Source organism: Panthera pardus, unplaced genomic scaffold, assembly GCF_024362965.1.
Source record: "Panthera pardus isolate Hobbes unplaced genomic scaffold, ASM2436296v1 HiC_scaffold_13, whole genome shotgun sequence".
Lineage (NCBI taxonomy): Eukaryota > Metazoa > Chordata > Mammalia > Carnivora > Felidae > Panthera > Panthera pardus.
Genome location: NW_026526688.1, coordinates 58,434,753 through 58,456,722, shown reverse-complemented (window position 1 = coordinate 58,456,722; position 21,970 = coordinate 58,434,753). Strand labels below are relative to the sequence as shown.

General features: G+C 39.3%; 1 long non-coding RNA gene across 2 annotated transcripts; it reads left to right on the top strand.

Moving 5' to 3' along the window:
- Positions 1-570: 570 nt before the first annotated feature.
- LOC109262424 (uncharacterized) lies at positions 571-11,461 on the top strand. 2 transcript variants are annotated; one of them, XR_008421633.1, is made up of 6 exons: positions 571-837; positions 1,188-1,371; positions 5,095-5,282; positions 5,384-5,510; positions 6,658-6,829; positions 11,192-11,461. It is a non-coding gene; the product is annotated as an uncharacterized LOC109262424 (long non-coding RNA). The 2 variants fall into 2 exon arrangements; XR_002077771.2 differs by lacking the exon at positions 6,658-6,829.
- Positions 11,462-21,970: the final 10,509 nt, after the last annotated feature.

Below are 21,970 nucleotides of genomic sequence, written 5' to 3'. Positions count from 1 at the left end.
AATTGTAATAGTAATTACCAACCACTTGTAAACTCCTTGAACAAAGGAACCGAGTCTTTGTATGTGTGTGTTGATGTGTATGTGTGTTACAGCATTTATGTCCAATAGAGGATATTTGTGTAATATATATGTACTATATACATGCTGAGTGTAGGGGAGAAAATAGGTGGCCATTGAATAGTGATTTTATGCAGCCTATCTTCAGAAGCAAATACTACATTTCATTGGTTTCAGGAAGCGTCATTATTTCTTAATATAGCTCTTGAACCAACAACTTTCAGAGCTGTTCAGGAGGATGCCATTGGTAAAGCTTGTTTTCTATCATTTCAGTCTGAGAATAACATGGTATATTCAAACTGGCAGACCAAAGTTAGAGATTGTCTATTAACTATTCTTTGTTCCCCTGGTGAGCAAGTCAAAGATGCAGAAGACTTTCAATGTCTTTTCCTTTCACATTTTCTTTTCTATTCTAAGCCATATGTCACACAATAGGGAAATCTGAGCATTGATAGTCTCTCTTCTGAAGCATAAGCTGCACCAGTATTTTTTTTTTTTTTTCCTTCAGGAATACCAGTCAGGGTTGTTACATTCCCTGGGGGCTCTGACCACCACAGGATCCATGCCTATGTAAGCAAGGAAGGCAACCTCCTCTTGGGAGTCATATGCCATGAGGCCCAGTAACTCCATGCATTCTAAATGTGTCAGAGCACGAAGATGTCAGATTCAGCAGGGAGCTGTCCCTTGTCACTCCTTCTCATTTCTCTGCTCTTCATCCCTGTGGCTGCCTTGGAGGGAAACATAAAACCTTCCAGACTGTTTCTAATTGCATAATCCCAGGTGGGCAAAAACTGCTCCTTCTCTCCAACTAATGATCAGTTTATGATCTAAGGGAGGCGGGTTGAAGGTCCTGGTTATTTTTTCCTTATTGGTGTCAGCACAGATGCTGTGCTCATTCTGGTAGGTGTCCGGAGAGGTCTCTCCCTAAGGCACATGATAGAAACAGACTTGGACTGTTTTCTCAGGACCAATCCGGGAAGTTTTTCTTTCTTCCCAGACCTTCAAGTACTGCACCAAGATTACCTATGGAGTCTTTCAAAAGGAAAATAACTCTTTTGAACAGAGTGAGCTCCATTTCTCCACTGTATTTCCTCCCCTCAAGTGAATTCTGTGCCCTCCTTCACTGCCAGGCCCCTGGACCTGCTGCCACTCTGTGTCCTGCCCCTGCTCAGGCCCTCTTCCTGGTTCAGGCACAGAATGCCAACCTGACTCCCAGCATGGAAACAAATTAGTTTCTGATGGAAAGGGATTTGACTCAGAAGGAGAGAAAATGCTTTGAGGACACTCCAGCAAAGGAAGCCTCTTTACCACCAGGTAAGACTTTGGTGGGACGATTGGGTGGCTCATTTGGTTAAGCATCTGACTCTCGGTTTTGGCTCAGGCCATGATCTCATGGTTTTGTGAGTTCAAGCCCCACATCAGGCTCTGTGCTGACAGTGTGGAGCCTGCTTGGGATTCTCTCTCTCTCTCTCTCTCTCTCTCTGCCCCTCCCCTACTCACGCTGTCTCTGTCTCTCTCAAAATAAATAAAAAAGCTTAAAATAATTAATAAAAGACTTTGGCTACACACCTTTGTCATCCTCATGAGGAGACCTCACAAATGCTGGCATGGTTCCTCTTGCCTCTTGTCTAAGCCTCTGCTTCTGAGAGAACTAGGGCCTCTGATCCTGACATGGCACATTCTGTCACCTGGAGATGAGGAAGGGCATGGAAAGATAAACCCATGAAAAGTCCTGCTAGGTGTTCCTGGCTGGGGTCTCCTCCCCTGCAAAGAGCAACCCAGGGATGATCTCCTTGTTTCCACCACATGGAGACCAGCTCCCAGAGGGAGAAGCCACCTAGGAGGGTATAGAAAGGCCAGAGGCCAAATGATGCCTTAACTCAGAACTTCCTTTTATTTTCTCTGTACTCTGAAATAATCCACTCCCTTCTGCAGTGCCCTAGTTGTGTCCTTGGAGCCCTTTCTACCTTGACTACTATTAGAACTTCTCTTTCTCCTTGGAGGTGGATGAGGTGAGAGAAAAAGAAGCATCTACCTATTTCTGGAAGTCACTCATTCCAGTCAATACATTTCTTTTTTTTTTTTTTTAATTTTTTTTTTTAACGTTTATTTATTTTTGGGACAGAGAGAGACAGAGCATGAACAGGGGAGGGGCAGAGAGAGAGGGAGACACAGAATCGGAAGCAGGCTCCAGGCTCTGAGCCATCAGCCCAGAGCCCGACACGGGGCTCGAACTCACGAACCGCGAGATCGTGACCTGAGCCGAAGTCGGACACTCAACCGACTGAGCCACCCAGGCGCCCCAGTCAATACATTTCAAATGATTCCATGTTTCCCTGTTTTGGTGCATACACCAGCCTTTGACATAGGCTTGGCCCCCTTCTTCTTTTGGGGTTTCATGACCTCAGCTGATAACACCTCAGGCCCTTCCTTGGGCTCTTGGTTCCTGGGTGGGTCCTATGTGTCAGGATTCCCTGGGAGAAGCTGAGTGCTCCTGGGCATGCCTGCCTTCTGCTCCTACATTCTGGTCTCAGATGTGGTGCTGCCCTGAAGCTGGAGAAGGAGTTCAAAGCACTGGCTTTCCATGGGCAGGAGATGGGATGGGTGGGCCACAACTGTATTTCCTTTCGCACAGCCTAATTTCTCTGCAGTAATTCACAGTGACTTATTCTTGCCTCTGCGCCATCAGCCAAGCTGTTCCTCCTTCCTGGAATCCTTTTTAGATTTTCAGATTTGATTAATCTCTCAAGGCTTTTGTCATTTTACCTTCAAAGGACTATGGTCTCTTTTGGAAGTTTAGTGGTTTACTTCATACTATCTTCTACTTGTGTTCAGTGAGACACCCTTGAGTCTTATTCTAATTCTACCTTCCTATTCCGCAGCCCCCCTCCCCCCTCCCCACCTCATATTGGTCAAAGTTATTTTGAGTTATTTGCAGAGTTACAATGAATACATCTGGCCAACACTTCCGATCTTTTCAACCTGTAATCTTAATGTCATTTGGGACCCAGGCTACTTTTTAGGGATCTGATTACAATGAATCAAACCTACTTCCCTAGCCGGTGATAGTCTAGAACTCTTCCTACAATTGCTGGATGTCTGGGATCACGTCCTCATTACCTAGATAAGGCTGCTTTGTTTCTTCTGCTTCTTACTCTGGTCTAGAGCAAGGGTTGGCCAACTATGACCATGACCTGCAGGTTGAATCTGGCCTACTGACTATCTTTGTAATCCCACTTTAATTAAGAGTGGATGTTACATTTTTATATGGCTGAAAAATGAGAAGTACAATATTTTGTGAAACATGGAAATTATATGCAATTCAAATGTCAGTGTTCAAAAATAAAGTTTTATTAGGACAGATATGAGCCATACCTATTCATTCACATATTGTTTATGGCATGATACAAGGGCAGAGTTGAGTTGCTGTGACACAGACCATATGACCTGCAAAGCTTGAAGTACTTGTTATTTGGCCCTGTTAGAAGAAAGTTTGCTGATCTCTGGTGCAGAGGCAAAGACCAGTCTTTCAGTATTCCCACAGAGATTCACTCCCATCCAGGCTTTAATAATTTCAGTAATTATTATGATTATGATTCGGAGAGAAGTTACAGTGCCGGCACATTCCTTTTCTTTTTTCTTGGATCCACACTCCATTCTTTCTTTTCGCTTTTCTACCTGACCCTCTCCCTGTCTAGAGTATCTGGCAAATTTGTCTATCTAACAAAGCTCAGTTGCACCTAAAACGTTATCTCTTGGAATCTTACCAGTATTCTCAGAGCACATTTACCTCCAATGAGGAAACCTTTCCACCTGTTAATAGAATTGCATTTCTCATCTTACTATATAGTTTTTCGTGATCTTAAACAAAAAGCATGGTCTCTAATTTTTGTTTGAAGATTTATTAAAATATTTGTGAAGCAATATAACTGATAACTGGAGTCAAAAAGTGGAATCTATATGTTAAGTTTGCCAAGAAGCATGGAGCATGGTAAGGCATAGGAGGTGGGGGATGTTGAGAGCTTAAAGAGATTCCTGATTCACTCAAGGTGCCACAACTGGTGAATGGTGGTAGTTGTTCACCTAAGATCAAGACTCATGTTTCCTGACCCCCATTATGCCACACTAGCTCCCCACATTTCTTTTAACTTTCCTCCTAGCAAAGAATAATGAAAACAAGTACACAAATAAGCAAACTCAAAATGTTACGTATTTAATCAAGTGGAGCCACATGGTCCAATGTAATAATCCTGATGTGATGCTAATGGTAGAAAATTATGCAGGAGAGAATTACAGGTGAATTACTTGAGATAGCCATAGCATTCCTGTGCATACAGACAGGTAGACAGAGTGTCCCTTCTGAGATTCCCTTGTTAAATATCACAGCACCAAAGATAATTGGCTGTGCTGGACTGCAAAAGCAATAATTATTCTATCTCCTAGGATATTCTGCTTTTTCTGTTTTCCCACCTCATCACTAATTTAAGGTAACTTGATGGCATTTAAGTAGGAGAAAAGAATTTGTATGTAAATGAGGGAAAGGGCAAAAATTGGCTATTAAAGTCCTTTGGATTCTAGAAAGCTTCAAGTTTGATTAAGAAACCATGACTTTACAAAAGCGTTTAAAATATCTGAAGAATTTTTTCCTATTAAATTATTTTATTTTGAGAATAATGAGATTTTTATTCTAGAGTAAAATGAATCCTGCAGCAGCTTTGTAATAAAAAAGCAACAAGGTGAAAAGTGTCTGACAACTTTGCCTACTTGAATTATACATAGCCTTATATCATCATATTATATTAGGGGGTAGAGACATTTCTGCCAATTTGTTATTTTTTTAAATCTGACTTTTGAAATGATATACATGTATGTGATGTGTGTGTGTCTGTACATATACATGTGGCAATAGAAATAAAAAAATATATTGTTATAAAGTAGCAAAATTATGATCAGCTTCACACAGATACTTTGGAGCTTTAAAATCATGTAAACAAATTACATGGTTAAAATAATTCATGTTAACGCTTATTATTGAAGGTGGTCACCAATAATCTCTAAGAAGATGCGAGTTACCTTATAGTTGTAAACAATTGTAGTATCAGATCTCTTCAAAAAGAACACAGCAGAGACATCAGTTCAACATTGGAGAAACAGGAAAGATTTCATGCCATCAAATCAGGGAGGCTCTTGAAACATCGCCGATGTTTCCTAATCTCCTTTTTCAGGTAGGAAGGGGAGAGGAGGTGGGGGAGAGCAGACTGAGTGAGAGCTTAAGTTGATCAGTAGTTACAAACACTTGATACTGTGCTTATACATTCTGTTTTAGGTTTTTAAACATCTAAGAATACCAGGTAAATTTATCAGTACTTATCTGGCAAAGAAGAGAGAGGGAGAGTATGTATGTGCATGGAGAGAATAAACTCTGCGTAAGTTTTCCAGCATCTCATGGCAAGGTGAGGGACATTTAATAAAATTAAAAGGGAATAAAGCTTAATTCTTCTAACTACTACTTATAATGTTGCTATTGTTAACCAACTTTGACCTTGATTAAAGAGAGATTGTTAGGTGTCCTCTTATTGGAAAAAATATACTTCTGAATTTGTTCGCTGAAGGTTTTACTTTGTAAATCAGAGGGATATACGATAGATACGCTCATTGAAATCCTTTTGCTTTATTCAATACATTGTATCAATTTTGTATAGATGTCAACTTCTTAGATGTGTGTATATCATCAATTTTCACTGAGTTTTTGGCGTTATGTTACAGATTTTGTGATTATAATGTTACCCTATTCTCCAGAACATGAACGTGAATCTCAAGAGTAGTTATTAGCTAAATAAGATTTTGAACAAAATTAAAGAGCATGGCACATTACTTTGAGTTATGAAGGGTGTTACTTGATATCTTTGTAATACCAGAAAGAGTGGTAGGAAATATAATAGGGGTTCTTAACTTGTGTGTGTGTGTGTGTGTGTGTGTGTGTGTGTGTGTGTGTGTGTATGTTATGGACAGGATAGTAGGCAGAACAGTAGTCTCTTAAAGATACCCATATCCTAATGCCTAGAACCTGTGACTATATTACTTTACATGGCAAAGGGGACTTTCCAGATGTGATTATGATTATCCTGGATTACCTGGGTGGGCCCAATGTTAATGACAAGTTTCCTTGTAAGTGAAAGAAGGAGACTGGGTGGTCAGAGAAAGAGCCACCATGATGGAAGCAGGGACTGGAGAGATGTAATTGCAGGCTGGGTGCAATGAGACAAGACGTGTGCTCCTCTCTAGAGCTGGAAAAGATGAGAAAACAGATCCCCCTGGCAGCATCCAGAAAGGGCACACTCTGCTGACACTTTGGTTTTAGCTTCATGACCCTCCATTTTTGACTTATGCCCTCCAGATCTATAAAATAATAAACCCGTGTTGTTTTAAGCCTCTAAATTTGTGGTAATTTGTAACAGCAGCAAATGGGACACTTTGGGCAGTCTGGTGAAACCTGTAAATCCCTTTTTAGGATAATATTTTATTTTATTTTTTTAAAAATATTTTTAAAATGTTTATTTATTAAAGTTTTTTTTTTTAATATTTTTTTTTATTTTTGAGAGAGAGACAGAACACAAGCAGGAGACGGGCAGAGAGAGAAAGAGACACCGCATACAAAGCAGGCTCCAGGTTCTGAGCTGTCAGCACGGAGCCCGACATGGGGCTCCAACTCATGAACTGTGAGATCATGACCTGAGCCGAAGCCAGTTGCTTAACCGACTGAGCCACCCAGGTGCCCCAAATGGTTATTTTTGAGAGGGGCGGGGTAGGAGCAGAGAGAGGGAGACACAGTATCTGAGGCAGGCTCCAGGCTCTGAGCTGTCAGCACAGACCCCAACGCGAGGCTCCAACTCACCAACCACGAGATCATGACCTGAGCTGAAGTTGAATGATTAACCGACTGAGTGAGCCAGGTGCCCCAGGATAATATTCTAAAATGCATAAAATAAAACATGTAGGATTAAAAAGGAAACCAATTGTATTAAAATGCTTTTGCCATAGGATTAAACAAGTTTGTGATATAGTAATATATGTGCTTCGATATTCATGTATTAATTGACCAGATAAACAATTTAAAATATAGAGAAGTTAAAGTTCAGTGTTATCTTTTAAATATTTGTCAGTGTGAAGGCCAACTACTCGTGGACCATGACCTCTTTATGTTCCACAAGCTGTGCTGTCCTATGGAGGATTAGGAATTGAAATTTGATCTACCTAGATATGAAAAACGTCACCATATAAGTTTTCATCTTTTTCCACACTTGGTCAACAAACAAGTGCAGATGCAGAACACTGGAAAACACAGTCATTGTCTGGGTATCTATGCAGATACTAGATTTCGCTATTAACTGAGTAACTCTGAGATGAGGAATTATCCAGTAGTTCGGCCAGCTATGTTGCGTGAGCGTCTTTATTTATTATTTTTTTTAAGTTTTTTGTTTAAATTCCAGTTAGTTAACATATATATAGTGTAATATTAGTTTCAGGTGTACAATATAGTGATTCAACACTTCCATCCAATACCCGGTGCTCATCACAGCAAGGGCACAAGCATCTTTAAACAGGAAAGTTGGGTGCGGTCTGGAAGTGGTTTAATAACTATCATGATATCAAATTAGGCATGAGCATAAATCATATTTTGAGATATCTGTGACTGCCATAGTGTGATATGAAAATATCTCCGTTATTTGTGACAAAATGACAGGCATCACTGATACTTCTTTCCTACATTTAAAATTGAATGCATTACTAAATTTCACCTGAAGTCATTTAAAATAATAAAGATGTATTTTTTCGAATCCAAGTTCATGGACTCTCTCATTCTATCTATGGGTCCCAGGTTAAGAACCCCTAGAATGGAAGCAGAACAATGAGTGGTTATGTAGGAAGGAGCGATTCGTTTCCTTCCTTTTCACTCTAATTTTGAGGGGAAGGATTATCTTTTTTATGAATGTAGATCACATTATAATACAGGAAACACATAGGGCACATGACAGGTCTGTTTTACAATGATCTGCCAGCTCCTGAGGGTGCACCTTAGAGTGGATATGGTTAAGTAGTCCAAGTTCTTTTCTTACTTGCCTTCTTCTTCTTCCTTAATCAAAATGTTTCTTCTCTTGGGGAGACAGGTAACTTTTTATTTCTGCTTTGATAATGAGAAAATCACATTCTATGTCATAAGAAAGAAATTAAGTGGGAGGTGAAGAATGGATATTAGGTAGATACTTAGATCAGATCACTTATGCAATGATATTTATTAACACATAATATGGAAATTAAGGGGGAAATGCTATTAAGGTGTCTATATTATCATTTCCTCAAGGGAAGTTATATAATCTATTTTCACATGAACGTCCTGATACCACAAACCAGTCCAACATCTGTTACTTACAGACATCTTGTCCTATCAGGGAGTGGATTGTATGGTCCAAGAGATCTTCTACAGCTTTAATTGTTTCATCTACCTTAGAGAGTACAGTGAGTGCTCTCTAAACACTCAGATGGGTCTCCACTGATTCAAAGAGTGAAGTTCCCGGTGTTTAAAATTCAGAGAAACAAAATGGACTCACTGCCCACAATCCTTTGTAGATTTAACATTGCTCATTTTTCATTAGGGAAACCCTCTTCTCTGTATGAAATTAGTGCTCTTATTTAACTTGCTGTCATGAAGACAAATTGAGCTAGTCAAAAGGGTAGTAAAACAGACCTCTGTTCAGATGTAGTCAGTAAAAAGTCCAGCTATGTTGGCATTTTGCAGGGTGTGCATTAAAGTAAGAGAAATGATAACTTGCTGAAGAGCAAACCAGGCAAAACAGCCATCCAAGTTCAAGAGAAAGTTGAATCTGGAAGCAAGGTCTGAGCTTTTTCAAGATGACAAGTAAAATTGCACCTGGATTCTGTGACCATGGTGGATTTGATTCTATCACTTAGCCATGTGGGACCGAGGTGAATCTCACAAGGTTTTTTAAAAGGACCCAAGGTGTATTATGCCAAGTGGGAGTAGATAATAAATCAATAGCTAGATGCTGCTGTTTGTAATGGAAGTTGTTAGTCATAACAGAGACTTTGGATTAATTTTCAGTGTAAAAAAAGCCATCAGAAATAGCTGACTGATACTTTTAAAACCTGAGGTGAAGAATGTCTTGTTTGATTAAAGACTGAAGGGCAGACGTAATATTCATCATTGTGTGAATGTTCCACTTTAAACAACTGATTTTTTGTAGATAATCTTAGATTTAATATTTTATTAAATATTTTGTTAAGTATTTTGATATTTTTTTCCTGCCTCACTGACCAGCTGCCTTCATTTGTTGTTGTGTATATGCATTTGTACATGTGTGTGGTAGTGTGTCTAAAGAAAATGTGGACTTGTGAATGTGAATCTCAAGTTAAGCAGGGCTATTAGGTATATAATGGACATATTGATCAGTTCGGAGGGTTTTACAGTTATCTACTAGGGTTCTTGCAGTCCATGGAGCTAAGCACAGAGCTCAGGCTGGATCCTGAAACATGCATAACTCAAAGCCTAAACATTCCTTGAAGTTCATAAACACTATTTATGACCATTATCATAGTACTCCAATAGTTACAAAGACCCTTGGAAACTCACCAGTATGTACAAGTGGGCTGGCTATTACCCTGTAGGTTTTAGACATGATGCCAGATTCATGAACAGGGGAGCAGGGGTTAGGAAGTAAAACACCTGTGATCAGGCCCTAGGAAGCAGAGGAGAGAGAAGGTAGTGATTTCTTTTTTTTTATTTTCAAAGAAATTTGTAAAGTTTATTTATTTATTTTGAGAGAGAGCAAGCGAGTGGACAAGCAGGGGAAGGACAGAGAGAAGGAGAGAGAGAATCCCAAGCAGGCTCTGCACTGTCAGCACACAGCCTGATGGGGCGCTCGAGCTCATGAACTGTGAGATCATGACCTGAGCCAAGATCAAGAGTTGGACATTAACCAACTGCCCCATCCAGGTGCCCCAGATGTTGGAGATTTCTATGTCATACATTACTTGGTTAAAAAAAAGAGAGAAGAAATCAGTGCTTTTCATTTTGACATGGCTGACTAGGTAGTGTTAACAGGAGTGCCTCAAGCTGATTATGTCAAAATGTCCATCTTTGTCCTTTTTGCTGTTTTCTGGACGTCAGTTATTTCTTTGATCTTTTGGATGAGGAATCAAATCTTTTATCCACCTTTCACCTCGTTGTTTAATCATTTAATATTCAGGAGATAAATAGTGAACATCTGCCATGTGCACCTTCTAAGCATTATGGATACATGATGAACACAAAATCTCCTGCCTGCACGGAGTCTGAATTGAAGTTGGGGATGTACATATACAATTTCTTCTCATTTAACCCAAGAGACTCTGCCTGGAGGCCTTGTTTTTAAAGAAGGGAACTAACATTTACTGTATTTTGACTAGAAGCCTTTATATTCATTATACAATACTTAATCCTTGAAAGAGTCCCATAATGGGATGGAGTCCCCTCAGCACATCTACCAGTAGCCAGTAGCTCTGAATCGATTTTTAGACAGACTGAGGGTTGAATCTTACTTCACTGCTTTCTAAATGGATCTTGGTCAAACTACTTAACCTTTCTGAATACCAGTCTCCCCAATCTAATAAATTAGTGAAATTAATAATCTACTTCACAGGGTGAAAATGAAATGAAATAATTTAAAATATTGAGCCTACTGTCAGAACTCAATAAATGTTTCCTCTCTTACATTCTTCCTATTTTACATTAAAATTAAGGCAACTGTCCATCTTTCACACATGGCCCTCTCAGGGATAGAACTCCCACAGCATATGTATCGTTGGCAACACTGGAAAGTATCCAGTGGAAATAAAGGCTTATGATCAATGGTCAGGTCTTGTCTTCATCCTATCAGTGCTCCAGGGACACACAACTCCTGCTACACTGGGCATGAAATGATTTAACTGTTATGTTCTGTGCTACTGTTAACAGGGGATGTTTAATAGTGTAACATGGGCAGCATCATTGCTCTGTGGGAACAGGAAGTTCATTCTAACTCACTTTCTAAAAAAAGAAAAGAAGTTTAATTTTCTTCTTCTCTTCCCTTTTTGACAGCAGAAGGATGCTGATTTCACCAATGAAATAGCTAATAAGAACACAAAAGCAGACATCTCAAAAGCATTCCAGACTCCAAAGAAAAAGAGAATGTTCAGAAGAGGCTTCCAACCTGCTGGAATAAATCCCTTTGAACCTAAGAGAGGAAGAGTTCATATAAGCCACACTAAAAGTCAGGATTTATTGTTTATCAGCATGTTTAATAAAATTTATTTTGAAAAGTGTACTAAGCAGTACAATAAAATAATACCTATCTGTATTAAAAAATCACACTATAGATTTAGCATGTTTCATACTGTTGCTGGTCCTGCCAATATACACTTTTGTTCACTGCTTTTAGATCCTTGAGATGACCTTTATCATCTAAAATAATATGCTTACGCTTTTATTTATTGTTTAAACAGCTATAGATGGCGTCTCTTAACACTCTGCCTTATAAATGGGAATTTAACCTTTGTAATTCTTATTTTTATATCTTTTTTCCCCTCTTGTTAAAGTCAACCTCATACACAAAAAGGCAGAGGAGGAGGTCATCAGGCAAAGAAGTCAGGAACAAAGGTTTAAAGAAAATACGACTTTTTAGAACAGGTGTGTTTTCTCTGGCTTTTACTTCTTTCATTGTCTACCTCAGAGCTCTCAAACTTTGCTGGTGTGTGTATAAGAATTAGCTGGAGTGTTTCTTCAATATGTAATTTCTAGCATTCAAACTGTAGATATTCTGGGTTGGTATCTTTGGAGCAGGTATGGAAACCATCATATTTACCAAGCACCACAGGCAATTTTGAAGCAGGCTGCTCTCAGAGCATGCTGTGCAAAATATCAGATTTTCCTTCCCTTGGTGATGAATAACTTTTGGCCCAAGAGAGCAGGAGATGCCATTCCAAATGGGAGCATGTGCATTCTAAACCTAGTGGAATGGCCACTTTTTCTCGAGATCATACACAACCATAGGGCTCTGGAGTTGTTGGAAATAACGGGAACTCAGTGGATGGACTCTAGGGAATATATCTGTAGTGATGAATATTATCCACCCCCATGCACAAATTTATGCCTTGGGCTGATAGACAGCACTATGTCGTCCTGCACCCTGAAGGAGATCTTTCAGTGAGAACCAATGGCCTTAGGAAGTGGCTCACCTGGTCTTTGTGGTGGTAACTGGAGTGCTCCCCAAGAAGACTGCTGACCTGATCGGTTTACTGAAGTCTAAAAAAGAAATTGAGGATATTTCCCCTTCAACAGAAGAGATGTTGGAGCTAGTACACAGTATTCCAGTGGCATAACTCCAGGATACTAGGAGAGATGCCACTGGAATTTCCCTTTAACTGTGATGCTATGGCAGATATCTTAGAGGCCCATCCATCCCTACTTTTGGATGGGTCAGGGGCATACGATAAGGAACCTCAATTATTTTGCATCTAACTCCAGGGACAAATTACAGAGCATAATATATCTTTGCTGCTGCTCAGCATAGCCAAAAACAGTGAGGGTGCAGTCAGGAAAGCAGAGCCACTGTTAAGTGCTCTGAATTCAGGGGTCTTCCACAACAGCACAGATGTTGAGGAAGCGAAGATCCAGAAGAGGGCGCTAGAGGATCAGATAAAGAATATTAGCCAGCCTTCCTTAAGTCCCGGTGTGGGTGGGGGGAAATAAATAGGAGAAGCCCTGTCTGAGGATTCCACAGGCAAGAGGTCTTGGCTCTGATCCTTCTGTGCCGGAGAGATGAGGACTGCCGATCAGATATGAGCCCCTAGGAGAGAGAGCAGTACTGGAGCCGCTTTAAATCCTGCTCAAGAGGACTCTGAAACGGGGTGGACTCCTGAATTTACAGAGAGAGAAGACCAAACGTGCCTGCTGGAGAAAAGTTTATTGCTGCTGTTTCTGTAAGTGTAGACAGTTGTTCTCAAGCTAAACTGAAGTACCACATGCCAGCCAAGGAAAGGAATCAGGTTTATTCCCCGCCCCCGCCCTCCCCAGTGAGGGGTCACCACAGACACCTGCCTCTAGAAACCAGCACCAGATGGCACTTGTTCTGCCTCTTAACCTTTCTTTCCTCTGCTCCAAACCCAGAGGGACGCAAGTCAGAGTTGGAAAACCAGCTGGAAGAAGAGGTAGTGAGGGAGGGAAATAGAAAAGAAGTTGAATATAGTTCCATTATAGCCTCCTGAGCTTGTTGAACCCAGGAGGGGCAAGATGCTTTAACTTTAAGTAAAAGTTCAGACTCTTAGAAAATTGCAGTAGGCTGGATACATTTATTACTATTCTTATGCTTGAAATTGAACGGAAGTCCTCTTATTCTCTAATAGTGATTGAGGACGCTATGGACTTGATCAGTGATTTCTTACAGGGGTAGGGAAAGAAATAGTCTCACAGTGTAAGCATAAATGGCATAGGGCAAAGAATAAAGTTATTTTCTGATTGAGTCCTAAGGGTCTTGAATGTTCAGCTTAGGAGTTAACTGCCTTGGTTAAAAAAAAAAAAATCAAGCAACACATAGGTAAACCAGCTTATCTTGACTTTATTTACTTTAAAGGCAGTAAGAAGAAAGGACTTTCTGAGTTTTGGGAAGATTTTGCTGAAGTAAGCAAATACGGCTATGTGTAATTTTAGGAGTATCAGATAATACAAATTGAGTCTTGTTGCAGAAGAAAAACTTGTTCAATGGCACTGGGGCTACTGCCATGCCTTCAGTCACCGCTTTGTAGTTTTCAGAAAGTGCCTTTGCCTCCTTTGAGACTTTCCTAGCAGAACAGCTAAGCCTATGACAGGAAACTTCTGCTTTGGGGATTTCAAAGACTGTATTGTTTTGCTGTCTGCATCTTTCCCAGCTTGTAAAATTCTTGCAGCTGAGATGAAATGTCTCTTTTTCTACCCAAAAATGTAGAAAATGAAATCACAGGGTAATGTCATCATTTTGAATTATTTAAACCCCAATCTCCTTTTGCCTGAATTTATAAACTTCCGTATGCTAGTGAACTATTTAATATAGAGTTGAAAATGATATGGCTTATTCAAAATAGGATAAAAAATCTTAGACATAAAAGTAGGAACAGAAATAAACTGGAATAGGATTTAAAAATAATCCTAATGTCTACCCTTGGAAGTAATCGTAATTCTTTTTCTAACCCTAACCCTAACTCTCCAAAGAATCTCTGGGAAAGGATTGGTTCTTGTTACTATAAACATTTTAGTTAACCTTTACGTTTTTGAATGCAAAGAAATTCTGAGAATGAAGCATGTTGGTGAACTAAAATTGTTTTGCTAGTGCTTATAAGCATTGGTTTTTATTCTTGCACTAAATAGAATCTCTCCAGGAGTGAATCAGAAGTGACCACGGGAGAAAAATCCTGGAAAGCTGGTTTACCTGTGCTCACTGTCCCATGTGAGGTGGGCACTCTTAGGGTTAAAATACTAGTAAAGCTTCTTGTGGTATCTACAGTATGCAGGGCTACCCTTAATTCCAGACAAAGGAATTTACTAGGTTTTCATCCAGGAATATGACCCTAAATTGCCCTATTCTAGCCTTTTAAAAATGCCCATTTGAAAGAAGTGTCCATAAGAAAAGACCATCTCAGGGAAATAATTGACATCGACTCCTCAGCAGGCTTTAAGTTGTGCCCTTGAGTTGGATTCTATGGCTGAAAAGCAATGTACTTGGCCATCAGCTTTGCCCTTTCCAGACGCCCTCCCTGTGCTGCAACGTAATGGGATTTTCTCAGTTTTTATGGAGGTCGCAACAAGAAAGAGGCATAAGAAATTTGCTCCTTCATTTACTCTGACACCGTCTATTACATTATTTAATGTGACCTATATAAATCCTCATATGAGACATTCTTTTAGAATTTGGTTTCAAGAAAAAAAAAACTTGTCTCCCCTGAGAAACTCATTGCTAAATACCTTTCTTTCTGATATAGGAACTTACTATGATTTATCTGGTTACATTTTATTTTCATGGTTCTGAAATACAACTGCAGCTTATTAACCTTTTGAACCCATGTTTTGTATGTTTCAGATTACTTTTGAGAAGGGGTAGAAGTTAACAAACAAATACATAATCCTCTGTGATTTGCCTTTTTTTCCCACTCTGAGAAAACTCTTTTAGGAATGTTTTAATTACCAAGTTATTTTAAAATTATAGCATCAAAAAATATCCTTCTTTTAACATGGAGATAACATTAACTATTTCATGGTGCTATGGTGTGGACCATAAGAGATAACATATCTAAAGCAGTTAAAACAGAACCTGACCTCCCCACCTAAACAAAATAGTTGAGTATATCTCCATTAATTCTCTGATGGCACAGAACAGTGCACCTTGCCCAAAGAGCACTTTTTAAAAATGTATCCAGTTTTGTTATTTATGTATAGTTGTTTATCAAAAGTCAAGCCTTCATTATACAATAAGTATACATCTTCACAGTAAAAATTATGATCGATTTATTTACTAATTTAAAAAACATATTCCCCAACTCGTTCATTTAAATTTTTTTTTTTAATGTTTATTTATTAAGAGACAGAGCATGAGTGGGGGGGGGGGGGCAGAGAGAGAGCGTGAAAGAGAAAGAGAGAGAGAGTGAGAGAGACAGAATCCGAAGCAGGCTCCAGGCTCTGAGCTGTTAGCACAGACCCAAATGCAGGTCTCAAACACACCAACCAGAGATCATGACCTGAACTGAAGTCAGACACTTAACTGACTGAGCCACCCAGGCGTCCCTCATTCATTTTGTAAATACTGCTTTTGTCCATTTCAAAGGAGCAATTAACAATATCTAGTCGTTGTTTTTCTGATACAAAGTTCTCTTCTTTTCATGATCAGTTGCATCTTTGTCAGCATTTTGAAAGCAATGCTTGCTTTGGTTTCCAACTTCTTTTATTCCACAGTACTCCACCTTTCTCTTAAAAGAATTTCAAAGGACATAGAATACAGCTATCTGAATTGTACAGTGGAACACATTTAACCATCATTAGATTATTGCTGAAATAGTTTCTAAGGCAACTATTTTCTGCATAAGTAATTTAAATTACAATAGGTTTTTGAAATATCAGAATGAAAACTTCCATAGTTAAACTTGTCCTTTATAAAAGTAATAATTGTTATTTTTTAAATCTGTTGATGAAATATATAATTCCTAGAAAAAATGTACCTGAAGAAAGATAAATTTTGTTTTTCAGGAAAATTTAAAACCATGTGGGTTTAATATCTGCCTCACATAAATACCTAGACTGGTTTAGTAGTGGATTCTTAAACTTATACTTCCGTAAGTTAAAATTGCTTCATTGTACTGCTCCTTCTTGGAGTTTTTGAGTTCTTAGAAGCTTAATGACCCTATGTATCAACCAGTAGAAACAGGTAATATTTGTTACAATATCTAAGGTATTTAGGATCTTACCCCTAGGCTCATATAATATTTAGGCTATCACCAAATACAACCAGGAGTCAAAACAATGATGAAAAACTGAGAAAACAATGAACAGTTTTCTTTCCTGGCTGCCTTTCAATCTGTCCTTCCTCTTTTCTTGCAAAATGAAAGTCTCTGGATTAGTTTGTCGGAGAGTGCGTGAGTTGGGGAGGGGCAGAGAGACAGAAGGGAGAGAGAGAGAGAATCTCAAGCAAGCTCCATTCCCAGTGCAAGCCCCATGCAGGGATCAATCTCAGGTACCGTGAGATCATGGCCTGAGCTGAAATCAAGAGTTGGAGGCTTAACCGACTGAGCCACCGAGGTGCCCCCCACACCATTTTTTGAAGGTTGTGAGAACCGAGGAGTAGGGAGGTTTACAGCATTCCCAATACTTGTCAATACAAAACAAGACAGGACAGAACAACAATTACAGCTACAACAACAACAACAACAACAACAACAAATCAACCTGTGAAATTACAGTTGACCCTTGAACAACATGGGGATTGGGGCACCGACCACCCCACACAGTGGAAAATCTTCCTATAACTTTGATTCCCCCCAAAATCTAACTACTAATAGCCTATTGTTGACCAGAAGCCAGATCAATAGCATAAACAGTCAACTAACACAGATTTTGTGTTCTATATATTATATACTGTATTCTTACAAAAAAGTAAACTAAGGAAAAGAAAATGTTATTAAGAAAACCATAAGGAAGAGAAAATACATTTACAGTCCTGTACTGTATTTATTGAAAAGAATCCACTTATAGGTGGACTGACACAATTTAAAACCCACGTTGCTCCAAGATCAACTGTAAATTTGTAAGTGAGGTACTTCAACACGAGAGGGCTCTGCTTCCCTAGAGAGAAACCGTCATATACATCTCAGTAGTTTTATTGTCTTTATTTCATGTTGCCAAGATTCATATTTCTCTTGTGCCTTCTTTATCATGATTCCTGCCCCAAATGGTAAAAGTTCAGAAAGAAGAGGGGCGCCTGGGTGGCTCAGTCAGTTGAGTGTCCGACTTCAGCTCAGGTCATGATCTCGCAGTTTGTGGGTTCGAGCCCCGTGTCGGGCTCTGTGCTGACAGCACAGCTCTGTGCTTTGGATTCTGTGTCTCCTTCTCTCTCTGCCCCTCCCCTACTTGTGCTCTCTCTGTCTCAAAAATAAATAGATGTAAAAAAAATTACGGAAAAAAAGTTAAGAAAGAAGATTAACATTTCATCTCTTAGGCTGCTTTTTGCCATGTCTTTTCTTTTTCTTTTTTTTTTTTTAAATTTTTTTTTTAACGTTTATTTATTTTTGAGACAGAGAGAGACAGAGCATGAACGGGGGAGGGGCAGAGAAAGAGGGAGACACAGAATCGGAAGCAGGCTCCAGGCTCTGAGCCATCAGCCCAGAGCCTGATGGGGGCTCGAACTCACGGACCGTGAGATCGTGACCTGAGCTGAAGTTGGCCGATTAACCGACTGAGCCACCCAGGCGCCCCTTGCCATGTCTTTTCATGATTAATTAAGACCTGAAGAAATGAAATATCCTTAATTTTTAACTTAGAAAAAAGTAAGGAGAGTATTTGCTGGGTGCTTAATAGTGGTGACCTATTGAAGAAATGTGGCTGGCGGCATGAGCAGGAGAAGGTGTAGCCTGATGAAAGAGAAAAAGGGAAGAACATCATAGAAGTTTGGAAGGTGAGTCAGGGAATTTCCAGGCAATAGAAAGCTTTTAGTTCTGGGTACCTGAGGGAGCCCCCCAACCCTTGGGAAGTGGTCTGCGTTCTTCAAGACTTGTGGAGCCTATAGGGCTGACTGGGGCCACCAGAGTGCTGGCCGTGGTGTCCACGGTGTCCGACAGAGTGCCGCCTTGTGTCATTCTCCTTGAAAGCTTTCACCCCGGCCTCCTTGGGGACTTTTTTTTCTTAAAGGGAACATACTCACATTTTAAAATGGAATTCAGTTTTGATATTATAATTCAGTGTATTGAAATTTAGAGTCATCTTTGTTAGAAAATCTTAAAACGGTTGTTACTGTTACTGTCATTGAGCAAAGCCATGTGAAATGTGTTTTGTTCCATGTGTCACTATGTCTCTATAAAGTGGAAGGAGCCTGTAAGTAAGCTTCCAAGACTTGTGTTGATAAGGGTTTTAGGGCCCTCTGTGTATTTTTGCTTTGTCTCTTTTTCCCTCCGGTCTTTTGATACTTAAAACTTCTCATTTCTGTAAAGGAATGTTGATATCATCCAGGCTACTTAAAGCATGGTTCATGAATCTAAGGAAATGTTCAATATTTTATAGTCAGAAAAAATAGATTTTGTATCTTGACCTTTAAGTTAAGCTTTTCTTTTCAGAACTATATTACCTTGCAAAGTACACAGGGAACTGGAGCCAGCTTGTGACCTTTTGTTAACATGTAGTTTTGAGAAATGGGAAAAAGGCATTGCATAGATCAGGAATTTTATTACCAAAAAGAATTAGGAGTCAGTTGCATGTTCTGCCTTTCTTAGAAAGACAGCTAGCCATATAATTTCTGGGACAGATGTTCTATTTTGGAGAACACTGTGAGTAATCCCTGCAATGCCACCCCAAGGCCTCTGTGTAAAGTGAGAAGCAATTAGACTGTAGAAGGTGAAGATGGGAAGGGAGGTGAGGAAATATTTGGCATGTTGCTGTCAGGAACATCCTGGAAGGTTGTTCTTACTAAAGTCAGCTTGCTTAAAATGTGGCAGACTCTAATTAACGCTAATTGAAAATCCACCTAGTGGGTTAAGAGCTCAGCTGTGATTGGGTAGAGACATTAACTAGACGAGGAGAAGGTGCAGTCACATGTCCATGAGGCAGTGATGCCCAGATGGTTTGTATCAACAGCTGATCCTGTGGGTACTACCTTCAAGACATATCCAGAATCTGATCTCACCATTGCCCCTGTTGTTCCTCGGAAACAAGCCACCTGGCCACTTTGATTATTGCAAAGCCCCTTGACTGGTCTCTCTGCTCCCACAACAGTTAGGGAAATCCTGTTAGCACAAAGTCAAATTATGTCCCTTCTCTGCTCAGAACCCTGCCACAGTTCCCATTACACTCAGAAACAAAACAAAACGAAGCAAAACAAAACAAAACAGTCCTGCAATGACCTACACAGCCCGTGTGGTCTGGCCCTCGGTCGCTTCTTGATTTCATCTCCTGTTGCTCCTTGCAAGGGCACTTTGCTTCAGTCACATTGGCTTCTCTGCTCTCCTGTGACCATGATCAACTCTTGCTTGTATCTCTTGCTGTGTGTTCGATGGCTGTGTGTTCAAATGTTCTCTTCTCAGCAAGGCCTTTCCTAATGCCCCTAAATAGAAGAGCAACCCTCTTCTCCCCACACCCACCTAGCCCACTTGCCTCTTTACCATCTCCGCTTTCCTCCATAGCAGGCACCATGTGTTGACTTCTTTGTTTATATATTGTCTGGCCTTTTCGCTGTAATGTATGCCCCTTATGGACAAGAGCTTTGTTTTGTTCACTACTATTTCCTCAGCACTTCAGACATTGCACAGAGTGGATGCCCAACAAATATTTGAGTGAATATTAAAACTCGCAAAATAATTTCATTTTTAACAAATGCTTATTCAGGAATTATAATTTTTTTAAGGGTTATTTATTTATTTTGTGTGAGAGAGAGGGTGAGCAGGGGAGGAGTAGAGAGAGAGGAGAGAGAAGGAGAAAATCCCAAGCAGACTCTGCTTTGTGCGCAGAGCCCAATGTGGGGCTTGATCTCAAGAACTGAAAGATCATGACCTAAGCTGGGATCAAGAGTCAGATGCTTAACCAACTGAGCCACCCAGGCGCCCCCGGAATTATAGTGTTTAAAGAACCTTGTTAAGTACTTGGAAGACAGAATGCTCCAAGAAGGTAAATTTCACAGGCTCTGAGTGGGCCAGAACTAAGACACAATCAAATTAACAGACTATTGGCTATTGGCATGCTTTCTCAGTGTGCTGGAAGAAGCAGAAGACTTTGATGAAATGATAGGATACTGTCTATACTGTGTGCCAATCTAGCCGTCTAATGAATAACAAAAAATTGTTTTCCTTATATAGAAGGAGACTACTTTTTAAAAAGTTTTGTCAAGATACAATTGACATGTATTCTGTGTAAATTGAAGGTGTAGATCATAATGGGTTGGCTTACAAATTTTTGTGAAATGATTACCACAATAAATTTAGTTAACATATACCATCTCATATAGAAACACACACACACACACACACACACAAAGAAAAAAAGTTTCTTTTACTTGTTATGAGAACTCTAAGAATCTACCCTTTTAATTTTCAAATATATAACCCAGCAGTGTGAACTATAGTGTCTTGTGTCCTTTACATCCCCAGTACTTATTTATCTTATAACTGGAAGTATGTACCTTTTGACCACTTTTATCCAATTAATTCCCCACTCCTCAGCCCTGCCTCTTGTCACCACAAATCTGATATTTTTATATGACTGTATTTGTTCTTTTAATATTCCCTGTATAAGTGAGATTATACAGTATCTGTCTTTCTCTGAACTATTTTGCATAACATAATGCCCCCAAGATTTCTCCTTGTTCTCACAAAGAGCAGGATTTCCTTCTTTTTTGATGACTGAATAATCTCTCTCTCTCTTTCTCACTATATTATATGTGTGTATATATATATATATATATACACACATATATATGTATATATATACATATCACAATATATATATACATATATATGTATATATATACATATCACAATATCTTTATCCATTTATCCACTGATGGACCCTTGGGTTGTTTCCATGTCTCTGCTGTTGTAAATAATGCTGCTATGAACATGGGGGTGAATATATTTCTTCAACATAGTATTTTCATTTCCTTTGGACATATTCCCAGAAGTAGAATTGCAGATCATATGATAGATCTATATTTAACTTTTTGAGGAAACTCCATAGTATTTTCCATAATGGCTGTACAAATTTACAATCTCACCAACCGTGCACAAGGCTTCTTTTTGTTCCACATCCCTGTCAGCATTTGTTATCTTTTGTCTTTTGGATGATGGCCATTTTAACAGGTATGAGTTGATATTCCCTTAAAGTTTTAACTTGTATTTCCCAAATGATTAGTGATGTTGAGCATGTTTTCATGTATGTGTTGGCCATTTGTTTATTATCTTTAGAAAAACATCTATTCAGGTCCTTTGCCACTTTAAAAATTGGATTATTATTATTATTTTGCTACTGAGTTGTAGGAGTTCTAAATATATTTTGGATATAAACCCCTTTTCAGATTTGTGGTTTGTAAATATTTTTCCCATTCTGTAGGTTGTCTTTCTCGTTTTGCTGTTTATTTTGCTGTGCAACACTTTTTAGTTTCAT